General features: G+C 44.3%; 1 protein-coding gene across 1 annotated transcript in view; it reads left to right on the forward strand.

Annotated features, from left to right (window-relative positions):
• INTS13 (integrator complex subunit 13) overlaps positions 1 to 16,200 on the forward strand; it is a 397,661-nt gene that overhangs the window by 250,357 nt on the left and 131,104 nt on the right. The gene's annotated exons all lie outside the window — the stretch shown is intronic.

Raw genomic sequence — 16,200 nt, forward strand, 5'->3', positions numbered from 1 at the left:
AAAGTCTTAAACCCTCGGTAGTAGTAACCAAATGACTAAGTGTTTTTAAAATGCAGCTCTATGTAGCCATAGTTCCAGCAGGGTCCGATAGGTTCTTACTAACAAGATTTCGACTCTGTATATTTCACAGACTCACTAGCTTTCCTAATATGAATAATTGAAGTCGCACTCTAATAGCTTGTCCTTGCGACGATTGCTCATATCAATCCACCATCCAGGTTATCTTTTTTTGGGGTTTTTACTCTGAAATTAGAAAAGTGTGGATTCAACCAATGTTAAAAATGATGGGACTTAGGACTTGTCGACCTGCGTATATTGCACTGCAAACCCTGGAAAATGCTGATATGATCTGGAAAGTTGTGATGTTTTTGAAAAGGATGGTCGCCTATATGAAGAGCTTAGTGTTTTAATTGAATGTGGATCTCAAGTCTGTTATCCCCGACTATATTTATGTCTTTTTAACTTTGATATATGATTGATACCAATGGAGTTACATTTTTTATATTGTCATTTTGATTATATAGATGTATGTACTGCTTTTATGATTGCACAATTTTACAATCGAATAAAGCTTCTTTTGATTTGAGTTAGAATTGGATAAGAGGAACTGAAGATTTATATTTTCAAAACATGAAAGCATAATTATGAAGGAATGAGCAGAGAAACAATAGTGATCTACATGTCACTATTAGTCTATCTGTATTACCCAAAAATGACCACAAGAAAAGAAAACAAGTATATTTCCTAGCAAATACATATTTCTGCTTTACAGAGGCTGGGAGCTCAGAGGGACACTCAGTAATCTTTCATGCTGCTGCTCTCCGCTTTCTGGGTCCTTTTCTAGGGGCTCAGTCACAGTACCGGGTGTGGGACATGACACCCTGCCCCAGTTTCATTCTACAATGAAAAGTCTAAAATGTGTCTTGGTTATGGGTAAGTCACTGCTACAGTATGTGGTCTCCTATAACCTACCGGGCAGACTTCTGGGCTCCAGGTCTCTCTCAAGAAAGAGCTCATTCATGCTTGAGTCATACGTGATCATCTAGGTCTTTTTAAGAGCAGGGAGCTCTTCTGCCTTTTGTGTCATGGTAGCAACAACAAGAGGCTAACCTGTTGAGATTAGGAGAGCTGTTCCAATTCCTGGGTGCTACCAGACGTCTTATTCCTCAAGCAGTCAGATCGAATGATCTTTTCTTTCAGAGATTTCTTCCCAGGATGAAGAAAATTCTGAGGAGCAGGTAGTTAGATGTCTATCCTATTCCATTCCCTACTCACAACTGTAGGAAGCTGGCACTGTATAGACTATACCAAAGTAAGGTATAGTGTGTACAGCGTCCAATGGATCCCCAAAGGCAGGCAGAGATAAAAGTAGATAACACCTTATTTTATATTTGTGATAGTGTGGGCGAGCAGTAAGGCTTTATCAGAGGGCAGTGCTAAGCATTTATTGTATATACTCAGCCAAGAAATGATGTCACACACTCAAAGACTTAGTTCAAACCAATTTATTCGTATAAAAATATTATTTAGGGTAATTTTATTAGAACCAAATCATAAGGAGAATCCTACTCTCAACGGCAAGGTATCATGAATATGCATCTAACATTATCTTGGCTTCTGTTACAGGTTTGTAAACTTTGGCAATAAGCAGCCAAAATTACTTTATAGTTAATTTTCTTACTCAGCGATGTATCCCTAGATAAATTTCCTAAGAGGAGGGAAAGAATTTAATGCATTTTATAATACAATTACAGTTTTACTAATGAGACCCGCTTAGTCCTGAAAGAACAAAAATGGGGTTACGGTCCGTGAGTAGAGCTCAGTCAGCTGGACACTTGGTTCCCACCACCAGCGGCAGAGAGGCGGCCGGGTAGAGAGTGTGGGAACCACACGTTAGCCAAAGGGCTAAGCAAGGTCATTGGTTTGGGGACTGCGGACGAGCAGGCCACAAGGTTGATAGAACAAAAAGCTCCTGGTGTCGAGGTTAGCATTGAAGGATCCAATGGCCAGCACAAAATCTACACTGCCAAGGGGCCGGTTGTAGGTTGTGGTCGTCTGAATTCAGCGGAGACCTTTGGTCTTGGTCCAAGCGACAGATTCGGACGGGGTTCCTGGGAGGCAGTCATCGACTGGGTCGGCGAATGGGGTCTTTGGGATTGTGAACGCAAGTGCTCGTAGACAGAGTCGGTCGGGCGGTTGCCGATTGGGCTCCTTGGCCCGCTTCGGTCAGAGAGATGGTCGAAGTGTCGCCTTTGTTCGCGGTTGGAGGGGACCTACAAGATAATGTCTGCAGGCTTGGGTTAGAAACTTGTGGGGATTCAGGGGTCACGTACCCGGCCAGGATCACCGGGGGACCTCCTTAGGGTGTTGGGCCTCTCGTGTTTGGGCTCAGGGCACCGGGTGCTAAGTGGTGGGGCACTCACAGAGTCGGAGACGGTTGGGCTTGAGCAAGTCCGATGCTCACAGGAGACAAAGTCTTTGGATTGCAAAAGCAGAGTAGGACCTCCTGGTTTTTGGGGGCTGCTGGCTGCAGGACATACCGAGGTGTTGCTGGAGGAGTACGAAGTCGGGACAGGCCGATAGGGCCGGGGCCAAGTCCGTTGGTGTCCTCCTCTTCGTCTCTCAGCGTGGCTGTTCGGTCCTTCTTCTTCTTGTTTCTTCTTGTTGACTCTAGTATAAGGAAGCAAGGTTCAGGGTTGCCCTTAAATACTAAATTTAGGGGTGTTACATGCAGGTACCAGTCGGGACCAATAGGTCCCTTCCTTGGGGTGGGTACACCCCCTATCATGCTACCCTCCAGTGTGAGGAGGCATAAGCCTCCCTCTGGTTGGCTGGGTCTCCCCATCCGCAAGATGGCAGGAACTGAGTGTTGTGCTTCACCTCGACTCCCCCACCTGAGGGGTGGGGTTGGCAAAGGTGGGCACACCTCTCCTAACTTTTTTTCCAGACGATTCTCCCACCCAAGGTGGGGGTCAGAACCAGTGGGGGCCAGTTGCTGGGAGCAGCAAAAGGCCGGGGTAGCTCATAAAGGCAGCAAGCCTTTGAAGCTTCTCCTTCGTGTACCCTGTCCATCCTGGTGGAGGAGGCTTGGCACCTCATGTGTATGTGGGGATACTTATAGAGCGCACTGCAGATCCAAGGAGTGTCCTGGCTCTAAAGCTAAGTGGTAGCAGTGTCGAAGAGGGTTAGGGCAAAGAGAGTTTTCAGTTTTTTTTTTTTTAAACGGGTGTGAGTCCAATGTTTCTCAGATGGAGGGGCATTTTGTTCCAGTGGAAGGGTTCAAGGTAGGAGAGAGCCTTACCTCTTGACCTAGTCTTTGTAAAACAGGAGATATTGGCTAGTAGCAGATTAGAGGAGCGAAGATTTCTATGTGGGGTTTAGAAAGAAATCTTATGTTTAGGGCTTTCTGTGTAACAAGCAGAGTCTTAAAGAATATTCTTTCCTTACAGGGACCCACTGAAGACTCCTCAAAAGGTGGGACACATGCGCATTTCGTGGGAGCTCCAAGATGGTACGGGCTGTTGCATTCTGGACAAGCTGAAGCTTGTCCAGGAAATAGCTAGGCATGCCAAGATAGAGCCTGTTCCTGTAGTCCAGCCTGGATATGATCAGAGCTTGAATCGCCTGTTATCAGAGCTTGAATCACCTGTAAAGACAAACTCCCAGGCCATATACTCTTTATGGTATTACTACACTTACAATGTCTAAGGATGGACTTAGACACTGCAGGGGTACAGGGCTCATGCACCAGTACCCTCACCACTGGAATAGGTCACCCAGCTAGAGGGTGACTTACCCATGCCAGAGGAGTGGTTTGTAGGCATGGCACACAGGAATGTGTGCCATGTCGACTCTAAACTTTGCCTTGCACCAAAACACACCGCCTGCCATGGCAGTGTGTGTGTGTAAAGGTACAGGGCCTCTAATGGTGGCACAATAAGTGTTGCAGCCCTTAGAGGCCTTCCCTGGTCACAGTGCCATTGGTACCTATGGTACCTTTTACAAGCGACTTACATGTGACCAGAGAGTTGCCAATTGGGTTTTGCAACAGTACAGTTTAGGGAAAGAACATAGGCCCTGGGTACCTGGTTGTTAGAAACCCAGGGCACAGTCAGTCACAGTACATCAACATTAGGAATTATTTGGGAGGCAACCGTGCAAAAAGGGGCACTTTGCTACATCTACTTATTCTGTGCACGAGGCAGTGATTGAAGAATTCATTAACCCAATCTCACAGATCTCTTGCCTCCTTTTGCACCACTTTCTAACTCAGCTACTGCAAGCCTTGCCAGGACGAGGGGATAGAATCAGTGATGAGGCAGTTTATAAATAATTCTTCTATCAGCAGGGACAAGGACTCAGCATCTTGCTTATAGACTGAGGCAGGGATACGTTTGGACCAGGGGCACCACTAGCTCTGCTTTTCTGGATCAAAGCTGCTGTTCTTTTGGTCGTAATGGTTTACACTTATTGATTAATTTGCACTTCTGTCGCCTCTGACTTTTCATATGAAAAACTGGAGTTACTGTGGCTAAGTTGCAGGTTGATGCTTTCTGGCTTAGTTTTATAAAGGGTGCTGATGTCTGTGGCCAATTTTCAGAGGTAACATTATGTTCGAGGCATATGGGCTGCAGATGGTACATTATGAATAGATCGCCATCTGGTGTTGGGCTCGGATGATTGCACTTTGTTTTTCTCTTGGAGAGTCTTTTGTATCTTGGTGACTCCTCCCTTGGTTGGTAGTGCGCATGGGCATCGGCTCCATCCTTAGATTGTTTTTTTCCGCCATCGGGTTCGGATGAAGATCGAGACGCTCCAGATCAACTTCAGAAGAAAGTGATTTTCGGCGCGTATTCCCTTTCCAATTCGACGGTATTGTTATCGAACGCGTTCATTTCCATTCCGACGCGTTACAAATTCAAAATGGAAGAGAAAAACTTGGATCTACGTCGAAGAACAGGAGGCCTTTCTCGACGCAGTCAAGCCCGGAGTCCATGGAAAGGACTCCATTCAAAAAATGTCCAACGTGTGGTGCTAAGTTCCCACACAAGGACCTACACGAGGTGTGCAACCTCTGTCTATCGCCTGAACACGAATCCAGGGACTGCGAAGCCTGCGCAGCATTCTCCTCCAAGCTAACGATTAGAAATCGTCGAGCTCGAAGACACGAGGTTTCCAGAATGCAGGCGGAAGCGATCCCGATGCTGTTCGGAGACGAACAAATCGAGGAAGAAGAGGACCAGTCGGGGTCGGAAGGGGACCAGTCGGAGGTTGAAGAACTCATCGAGCAACAAACCGTGAGTGACGACGTCCCCTTACCGAAAAACCGACCCCGTGCGGTAACGACCCCGCCCTCGGGCCCGGTCAAACCGCTGAAAAAAGTTTCCGACGCCCCGCCCTCGGGCCCGGCAACGAAACCGAAACTGAAACCGAAACACTCGGACTCCCACCATGTCGGATCCGAGAAAAGGGCGACATCGACTTCGGCACCGAGGCTACATACAAAGGAGAGCTCGGTATCGAAACATTCCATGTCGAAACATAAATATGACTTATCGCCCAAGATACACTCGATACCAAGAAAGTCGGAATCGAGCAGACATTCGGTGTCGAAAACAACAAGATCTGACGATCGAAAACAAAAGCACCTCTCGGAACCAGGACCCTCGGTACCGATTCAGGAGCAACAGACAGATCCCAAACAAAAGATCTTGTTTATTGATCCACAAACTGGGAAAGTGGTCACGAAGAAGAGAAAGAGTGAACAGTCAGAAGATAAACCTCTTCCTTCAAAAAAGAGAACAATGGGGACGAATATAACTCCTCCTGCTTCTCCTCGTCCTAGAGTAACACCCTCTTCTCCTATTCCTCACAATAGGCCAAATATTCCTACACCTTCCACACCAAGACCAGCTACACCTCAGTCAGATGTAGACAGTGATCTAGGGGAGGGAGAACCTCAAGGGGATGACGAAACTATCCCAGATGAGGAGGATCCATGGGAAAATTATGATGTAGGGTCAGATGAGGACAACGACCCAGAGCTATATCCCTCAAAGCCTTCACCACCTGATGATAACACAGGTTTTGTGCAGCTCATTAATAGGGCAGCAAAATATCACAAACTAGATATGCATACAGAACCTCAAATAGAGGATTTCTTGTTAGAGACTCTACCTAATGCACAGAGAACATCAGGTACTCTTCCTATGTTGAAGGGTCTTCTTACTCACACAGAGGAAATATTCGAAACCCCAGTGAGAGCCAGGGTGTTAAACCCAAGAATCGATAAAAAATACAAAGCGGCTCCAAAGGACCCAATATTTATTAGAGGGCATGTACCTCTAGACTCGCTGGTGGTCTCAAACGCTCGTAAAAGAGCAAACTCATTATCTACAGGAGAGGCCCCTCCACCAGATAAAGAGTCGAAGTTAATAGATGCATCAGGCAAAAGAGTAGCATCACAGGCAGCGACTAGCTGGCGTATAGCCAATACACAAGCACTACTCGCACGTTACGACAGGGCACATTACGATGAGTTAGAAAAACTTCTCACACATCTCCCAAAAGAACATCAGAAGAAGGCAGACCAATTAATACAGGAAGGTAAAATAATAACCAATACTTCCATTAAGTGTGCATTAGACGCAGCAGACACTGCAGCAAGGTCGATTAACACTAGTGTCATGCTAAGAAGGCACGCATGGCTTAGAATCTCAGGATTCAAACAAGAAGTACAAACAGCCCTACTGAACAAACCATTTGGTCAGAAGACATTGTTTGGTTCAAGCACAGACGAGACATTAGAAAAAATGAAGAAAGATACGGAAACGGCTAAGTCAATGGGAGCATTGCAACAGCCAACACACAGAGGTTCCTTTCGTAGATCCACCTATAGAGGGGGCTCAAAGAACACAGGAAAGAATCAGCAATCCACATCTTTCACACCAACATCACCCAGAGGTAATTCAAGAGGCAGTTACAGAGGTAACAACAATAAGGGAAGAGGCCGCGGAAATAATAACAACCGCAACGCCTCAACACCAAAACAGTGACTTCATAGAACTCCCCCCAGACCACATAACACCGGTCGGGGGACGTCTATCACAGTTCCTACCTGTCTGGGAAAACATCACGTCAGACAAGTGGGTGAGACAAATTATCCAACATGGTTATTGCCTAGAACTCACAGCTACCCCACCAAACATCCCCCCCAAACAGCGTCCAATGAGTCAAGATCATCTGACATTGTTAAGAGAAGAAGTGCTAGCACTTCTACAAAAGCATGCAATAGAGAAGGTCCCAAAAGATCAACAAGGAACAGGAGTATACTCTCTATACTTCCTGATCCCCAAAAAGGACGGGTCCCTAAGACCAATATTAGACCTCAGACCTCTCAATGCTTACATAAATTCGGAGCACTTCCACATGGTCACGCTCCAACAAGTACTCCCTTTACTGAAGAAAGGGGACTTTCTTTCTACACTGGATCTAAAAGACGCTTACTTTCATATCCCAATTCACAAAGCCCACAGAAAATACCTAAGGTTTGTGTTAGAAGGACAACACTATCAGTTCAAAGTCCTTCCGTTCGGTGTCACAACAGCACCGAGAGTTTTCACAAAATGCCTAGCTTTGGTGGCAGCACACCTAAGAAGACAACAAATACATGTCTTCCCATACTTGGACGATTGGCTAATAAAGGCCAAGTCAAAGGAAGAATGTCTTCACAACACACAGAAGACAATTCAATTGCTGCACCACCTAGGGTTCACGGTGAACTACAAAAAATCGCACCTGCAACCAAACCAGATTCAGCAATACCTGGGGGCTACAGTAGACACAGAAAAGGCAATAGCATACCCCAACCCAGTCAGGATACAAAAAATGGTCGGGTTAATACAAAGATTTCAACCACAACACTCACTACCAGCACGAGTGTTTATGCAACTATTAGGCATGATGTCCTCATGCATACTGCTAATACCACATGCCAGACTTCAAATGCGTCCACTACAGGAGTGTCTAGCGACACAGTGGAATCAGGCTCAAGGTCAGATTACAGATCTGGTGTTGGTAAACGACCGGACGTACCGCTCTCTGAAGTGGTGGAACACAGAAAACATTTCCAAGGGACGGTCGTTCCTAGAGCCAATTCCACAAATAATAATAACAGCGGACGCATCGCTCTCAGGATGGGGAGCGCATATGGACAAATACACAGTGCAGGGGAAGTGGAGTGTGCAGCAAAAGAAACTGCACATCAACTACCTGGAACTATTAGCAGTGTTTCTAGCACTAAAAGCTTTCCAAATGCAAATAACAGGCAAGGCAGTCCTGATCAGAACAGACAACATGACTGCAATGTATTATATTCAAAAACAGGGGGGGACACACTCTCTCCAACTATCCAAACTAGCACAGGACATTTGGAGATGGGCCATTCCTCAAAAGATCTATCTGTTAGCAGAACACCTACCAGGAGTTCAAAATCAGATAGCAGACATCCTAAGCAGACAGTCAGAGCAAGTGCACGAATGGGAGCTGCACGACCAAATACTGCAGCCATTCTTCCAAAAATGGGGGCAACCAGAGATAGATCTGTTTGCCAATCATCAGAACGCAAAATGCAAAGAATTCGCATCCAGGTACCCACACCAAAGGTCCCAGGGCAATGCACTGTGGATAAATTGGTCCAACAAATTTGCTTACGCGTTCCCTCCTCTACCACTAATTCCATTACTGGTTCGGAAACTGCAGCAACACTCAATGACAATGATACTAGTGGCACCCACGTGGGCAAGACAGCCGTGGTTCACCACGCTGCTACAACTCTCACAAGTACCACATCAAAAGCTAAGGTTATTACCCATGCATCTTACACAGAACCATGGAGAAATAATGCACCCAGATCCCAAACAACTGAACCTAGCGATCTGGCTCCTGAGGTCATAGAGTTTGGGTATTTAGATTTACCACCAGAATGCATGGAAATCATTAAACAAGCAAGACGTCCTACCACCAGAGCATGCTATGCAGCAAAATGGAAGAGGTTTGCTATACACTGTAACAGTAAGCACATCAACCCTCTGGACGCATCCACTAAACAAATCATTTGCTATTTATTACACTTACAGCAATGTAACCTAGCATATACCTCTATCAGAGTTCATCTTGCAGCCATAGCGGCGTACCTACAAAACAGGCAACATCTGTCACTGTTTAAAGTACCAGCAATTAAAGCTTTCATGGAAGGACTCAAAAGAGTCATTCCACCAAGAAGACCACCTTCCCCAGTCTGGAATCTCAACATAGTGCTTACCAGACTAATGGGGCCACCATTTGAACCTATGCATAGGTGTGAAATACAATTCCTCACATGGAAGGTAGCCTTCCTCATAGCTATCACGTCACTTAGAAGAGTAAGTGAACTGCAGGCTTTTACGATTCAAGAACCATTTATGCAGCTACACCAAAATAAAGTGGTTCTTAGAACAAACCCAAAATTCTTACCGAAGGTTATTTCAGCATTCCACATCAATCAGTCAGTGGAATTACCGGTTTTCTTTCCAAAACCACAAACAGTAGCTGAAAGAGCCCTACATACACTGGATGTTAGAAGGGCCATATTGTACTATATAGAAAGGACACAAACTTTCAGAAAGACAAAACAGCTATTTGTTGCGTTTTCTCCCACACATAAAGGCAATCCCATCTCCAAAGCGGGCATTGCCAGATGGATTGTAAAATGCATTCAAATATGCTACTTAAAGGCAAAGAGAACATTAACTGTTCCTCCTAGAGCTCACTCTACACGTAAACTAGGAGCATCTATGGCATTTCTGGGAAACATTCCACTAGATGACATATGCAAAGCGGCTACCTGGGTTACACCGCACACCTTCACAAAACACTATTGTGTAGATGTGCACACAACACAACAAGCTAGAGTGGGACAAGCAGTATTAAAAACATTGTTTCAGACAGTTGCAACAGACACGGGCGACCACCGCTAGGGAGAGAACTGCTGTATAGTCTATTCATAATGTACCATCTGCAGCCCATATGCCTCGAACGGAATATGCTACTTACCAGTATGCATCTGTTCTTGGCATAGAGGGCTGCAGAGTGGTACATGCCCTCCCAGCCTCCCCGGAAACCTGTGTCTGTTCCAACATTATCTTATTTAGATACACTTACATGGGCACTCTTATCTGTATTCTACTATACTACTCCATCTAACCCTACTATGGCAAAACAATCTAAGGATGGAGCCGATGCCCATACGCACTACCAACCAAGGGAGGAGTCACCAAGATACAAAAGACTCTCCAAGAGAAAAACAAAGTGCAATCATCCGAGCCCAACACCAGATGGCGATCTATTCATAATGTACCACTCTGCAGCCCTCTATGCCAAGAACAGATGCATACTGGTAAGTAGCATATTCCTCCTATTTAATTTGACAATTTCCGTATCTCTGCTAAGACGACTCATGATGAGCCAGAACTCCATTGAGTTTTTACATTAGCAGGCCAAAAAAAGCTCGATCTGTAGTGCTTTCTCGTATCTCTGTTTTGCTTGTCAGATTAGTTTTCTATATTTACTGCGTAAGATGTGTAGTTCCGCATGAAAGACAGTACTGGACCAAGTTTTTAGCAATCTTATTTGTATTTGTATTTTGTATTTAGTATTTGTAGGTGGCTGCTATCGCTCCGGAAGGAGCATCCTGGCGCTGAAGAACAATACAGAACATTGATGGAACTATAGGGCAGCCATTATGAAGGCCTCTGGTAGACTGAAGATCCAAGTTTTTAGTTGCTTTCTGAATGCAGGCTCTTGCTCCAAAAGTCTGAGATCCTTGGGCATTGCGTTTCAAGCCTTGGAGGCCAAGACAGTCAGAGTTTTTCCTCCCTTGGTTATGTAGTGGAATCTGGGTATGTCAACTAGGTTACCCCCTGATGACCTCAATTTTCTGGGTGGATTATAGCGAGTGAATCTCCTAGCAAGATACCTCTGCCCTGTATGATTTAGAGCTCTGAATGTCGTCACCAAAATTTTAAATAGGATCCTCTTGTGCACGGGTAACCAGTGCAAGTTCTTAAGAGCAGCCGAGGCCGAGGCTCTTCTCGGTAGTTTCAATACCAGTCTAGCAGCGGCATGTTGCACACTCTGGAGTTTCTTTAATGTTGTATAAACAAAGAGATTCTATCAAAGTGAAAAAGTGATAATTTTTATGTTTAATTTTCTGAGTGATATTAGGCTCTCTCTTAGGTTTAGAAAGATGAGAGCACAATGTGCTTGTTAAAATACCCCTCACACACTAAAAAGTCCTTTAGTGTCATGCTTCATCATAGGGGTCTTCCCGCCCCTATAACGGGACGGGGCGTGCTACGACCAAACGAACTACGCGGGAGCACTTAAGTTGTGACAGAGGATATGTGTGGGTGTAGGGGTGTCAGTGAAAGTGTAGGGACCTAACAAATTGAGGGTGAAAAATTACAAAAAAGTTGAAAATTCCCTGGCTTAGTAGAAAAAAATTATTTATTCACTTCTCTAGCTGGGAACATTAAGATAGGGATTGTGAGGTAGAGCAATAGCTTGCTACCTAGTCGACATGTTTCGTAAGCAGTCCCCTTCTGCTTACTCATCAGGACCGTATAATGATCCCTACTACTAATAACTCAGTTCTACAGAAGTATTCCTACTGTCCTACAAACAATACAGCAAAAATAAGCTGACTGTTTGGGCTTCAGGGCATGAGCTGGCCCCGGTGAAGCAAGGTAAATGCAATGAGTAACAAAAATATTGGCCTATTGTGGTCTTCTTTTTGATAGTTTTCAATGCCCCATGAGCTTGCAGGCGAGGGGTGTTCAGCGCGGTTAAATCACCGGCAGGAGAAAGAATCCTTATTCCTACCCCCGTGCTGCTCCGAGGAATCTTTGTTTATACAGTTCTGCTAGGAGGGTGATTCTATCAGTACCTCTACGCTTCCTCTTTTTGTTTTGGTTTCTTTTATGTTGCCTTTTTTACCCCGGCCATCAAGCCATTACAATAGTCTATCCGGGAGAGTATTAAGGCTACCAACACGGCCTTCCTTGAGTCCGTCGGAAGGAAGTCAAAGAACTTCTTTAATGATTTAATGATGCCAAAACAGCACCCTGCCATATTCCTCACATGCTGGTCAAAAGAAAGTGTGGAGTCAAATATGACTCCCAGGTTTCTGGCTAATCTTTTTGTTCAGAGATCTTTTCGACATTTTAAGCTCTTTTGAAAACCAACGTTGCGATGGAACGGGTCTGGAGGACCTTGAGGCCGGGAACCGGTGGCTGCTAGCAAGGGCAAAGAGACTGTGTTGCACAAAGGGTTGTCAGTCTTAAATAATATACCGCAAAGTTGGCCTGTGATGAAGAAAAGTTGTTTTCCAGGAAATGTAATTTGTTGCAATTTACAAGTTCTATTTTATTTGTTTCCAATTTTGGTAAGTGGCATTATAACTGACGGTCTGTAAAATGTGCTTGTTGCTGCAGTTTTTTCTAATTAGACCCTGTGGCATATGATCACTTTCACAGAGCACAGTGATAGAGAAAGACTTAATCGCATTGAACAGTGAAGTTGAACAGAAGGTGTAATCTAAAGCAGCTGGTCTTTTGGGGAGAATGAGTGAAATGAGATGGTTGATCTTTCGAAAAATGTCCGTAGGGACATCCCCTCTAAGGCAGCTATCAGAGTGTGTCCAATGAAGTCTGTTCTTTGTGAAATTGTTACCTGCAGTGGAATAAGCCATCGGAATTCCAGTAGTACATCAGAGGGGATGCGAAGAGGGTTGTAAAGCAGATTTAGGTCAAAATCTCTGGTTAGAAGTAGATGGGCTTTGGGCTGATTGAACCTGATAACTGATATCAAATGCTCCAGCTCCTTCACTATTTGTCTTTTGCCATGGCCTTTGGGGTGAATGTACACATTTAGCAAGAACCGATTGCTCTTTATGGAGTTGTGGCTACAATTTTTGACTTCCACACAACAACATTTGTGGTGTCAAGTGGTGTGCTGAGAGCTCACACAGTCCCAATGGGAGAGTGATGCACAGGCCAACCATTGTATGGCCCTTGGTGGACTGTCTAGCGGCAAGAGAGAAAAACTCGTAATAGCCTTCAAAGAGGGTTTCCACCTCACGCCACAATTTCTGGACACATATGGTATCATGAGATGTTAAAAAAAATGGCGTCAGAGTTCGTTAGGAAATTCTGTAGGCCAGCTATGTTCCAAGATATTAGAAACATAGATTTTTCCTCGTTCCTCAAGTTAAGAGTTAGGCTGGTGTGTCCTTTGAGTGAAAGTCAGTTTAATGGGGGTCTGGACAGGGTGGCACTGGACCATCCCCAATCCTCTAGAGGTTTTTCCGCTGGAGGAATAGCGAACTTGCAGTGTCTCCCTGCCTGATTGTGAGTTAAAATTATTAATGTTTGTCAGTTGGTAACAGCTTTTGGATGGAGCGAGCCAGTTGCATTTCTAAGAAAAGATGATGTTGTATGAGCTTTATCAACTCCATTGAGGCGTTGTTTTTTTTCCAGGTTACTCAAAATGGAGGGCTGACAACAGGCTTGCACCGTGTCCTTTTTAGTAGGAGCTGTTTGGTATTGGGCCTTTGTTGGAAGTGTTATTAATATTCCCTACTCTTCTAAAAATTAGCAATTTGCTCATATTGAATTGACTGCTGATTGAGTGGACCAAGTCACAGCAATTGCTTCCTTATGGGGGAGTATGTTTGAGGGAATGAACTGTAAAGCGGTAATATTATTAGAGTTTAAATGACAGAGGTTTGGGTAAGAGGCCAAGAGTTTAACAAGGTTTCCTTGATTCTAGATATCATTATTGCCTTGGAAGGTGTACTTAGGATGCCAGATTGTCATTAAAGTGGAGGCGTCTTGAGATATATTATTATGCTTTGAAGTTGTGCTGGGTGGATCAAAGGCATCAGCAGACTGTGCGATTGTTTATTGAGGGTCCTAATTCTTGATTGAGGGATGGAAGTGTATCCAGCTGCTCTATTGGTCAAGTAGCGGCCTGAGGTGACCACAGCTTTGGAATACAGCCTTGACTGTGCTTGCTGTGTGCAGTTTAGTTCTTTTGATATTAATGAGCCTGAGTTCCTGGTGGTGTCATGCCTACTTGGGGCTTGATAATGGCCTTTTTTCAAGAAGGGACGCAGGAACTGCCTCACATAGAGGTGAAACAGGTTTTTATTTTGCGTCCTGTGCAGCAGGTGGCTGTAGGCTAGTCGCGCCTGCATTTATGATCTCCAACCTTACAGAAGTTTGTGTTCTGTTTGTTTTTTGAGGACATGGGAAAACACTTGGGACTTGAGAGCGTGCTCCCCAGGGCTTGAAAAATCATAAAAAATGTACTAGGCCTGCAGGTCTAGTAACTTGAATACACTACTCGCCCGAACTGTAATGTTCTTGACCAGTGAACTAGTCTCATCCTGATTATTACACAGTTCATTTGACAAAATCCTCTAACTTCAGTCACAGAAAGAAAAGTTCATGTAGAAAGAGAATACTGACTTTTGACCTCTGTCTCTGAAAGCAGAGAAATGTGACAAGATAAGATTTCAAGGCAACTTTATTGCCCATTCACTTTGTGAGCAAGCAGAGCACCTGCTAGCAGCTCATCAGAATGGGCAAGTAGGCCCTCACAATAGCTTTTCCTGATCAAATTTACCTCGCTATTGCTCCGGTGTCCAGTGTCCAAATTCTGAGGATTCGAGATATAGTCTGACTCAGCTTCCTCACTAATCTCTTTTGTTGTGGGTTGTAAAACTTTTTGATTGTGGAAACCTGGTTTGCTGCTTTCATGATCTTATCCTGTTTTTTATTCAGTTTCCCGAGTTGCTTTCTCAACAGTTGAGGAGGGGCGGTGCTAGATGTGCAGAAAGTGGCATTCTCAAGATTTATTTGTGAACTGGTTGCAATAATGGGTAGCACAGTAGCATCTACTTTATTGGGAACAGAGTTGTTATTGTCTAGTATTTCGAGCTTTGTAGGAACGATATGTGTCTGCACACTGATTTCCATAACATTATTCAGGGTTGTGTTTGTGGTAGGGAGCTCCTCTGATGCCAGCATTGGTAGTTGTGCAGTAGTGCTTGGCAAGGTTGTTGAAGACAGACTGATTTGACAGTTGGTCATGAAGGCTGTGCTTTTTGTATCAGTTTTACTTCCTAGAGTCGGTCACCCACCATGGAGGATAAAGTGAGTAGCTTGTCATTCAAGTTCGAGCAGATTCACTCTTGTATGCCTGATACGGCGAGCGTTGGTGGACGTTTAATACTAAGCTGCTCACTGTGGCGTTGAGGCATTCAAAGCGAGAGTCCATGGATGACGTGAATTTGGCTAGTGTCTCTAACAATTAAATTTGCATGTCAAACTTGTTTGATTGATATTCCAATACCTGGGCAGTGATGTCAAGAGTTTGATTAGTTGTTGCCAAGTCCTTATATCAATAGGCAAATTTATGCTCCAGTTTAGAATTGGACTCAACTTGAAAGTCGCCGATAAATGTTGATTCATGTTAGGATGACATGTTAACAATGTCTTTGGCATGTAAAGGGGTATGTTGATATCCCCATCCAGATCCGTTGTTGGTTGTTATCGCAGGGCCGGACAGAGGCCGAACTATGATCTTCCCTTGGCCCAAGGTATGAAAATACATTGAAGTTACATGTTGCTGCAGATCATTGTGGCACTTTGTGACTGCCTGCCGGTATTAAAGTTACAATGACAAATTCCTTACTGGCAAGACTGTGCCAATTTTCTTCATTTTTACTTTCCTAAAATAAATACAAAAGTGTTGAATATGCCAATGTTTCCCTGAATTAACTTTAAATTATAGTTGGTAAAAAGAAGAAAGTGATGTCTTCATAGAGGCGCTGTTTACAAATATGTATTGGCAGAGGTCTGTATTTTTGGAAAACCTATACCAGAGTCCCACAAATAGGCAGCATGTTTAGGATTTTAATGAAGGTATTGTGATCACAACTATCGTCACATCATTTGCTCATGTACTGTCTACCAGTTTTGTTACATAAACATTTCTCTTAATTGCTTCCTCTCCATCTGGATACCTATATAGCTTCTGGCGTTTTAAGATTTGTTCCTGCTTTGCCGATCATTTTAATTGTTTTGAGCTGGTGTCTGT

This window comes from Lissotriton vulgaris, chromosome 1_1 (assembly GCF_964263255.1).
Source record: "Lissotriton vulgaris chromosome 1_1, aLisVul1.2, whole genome shotgun sequence".
NCBI lineage: Eukaryota > Metazoa > Chordata > Amphibia > Caudata > Salamandridae > Lissotriton > Lissotriton vulgaris.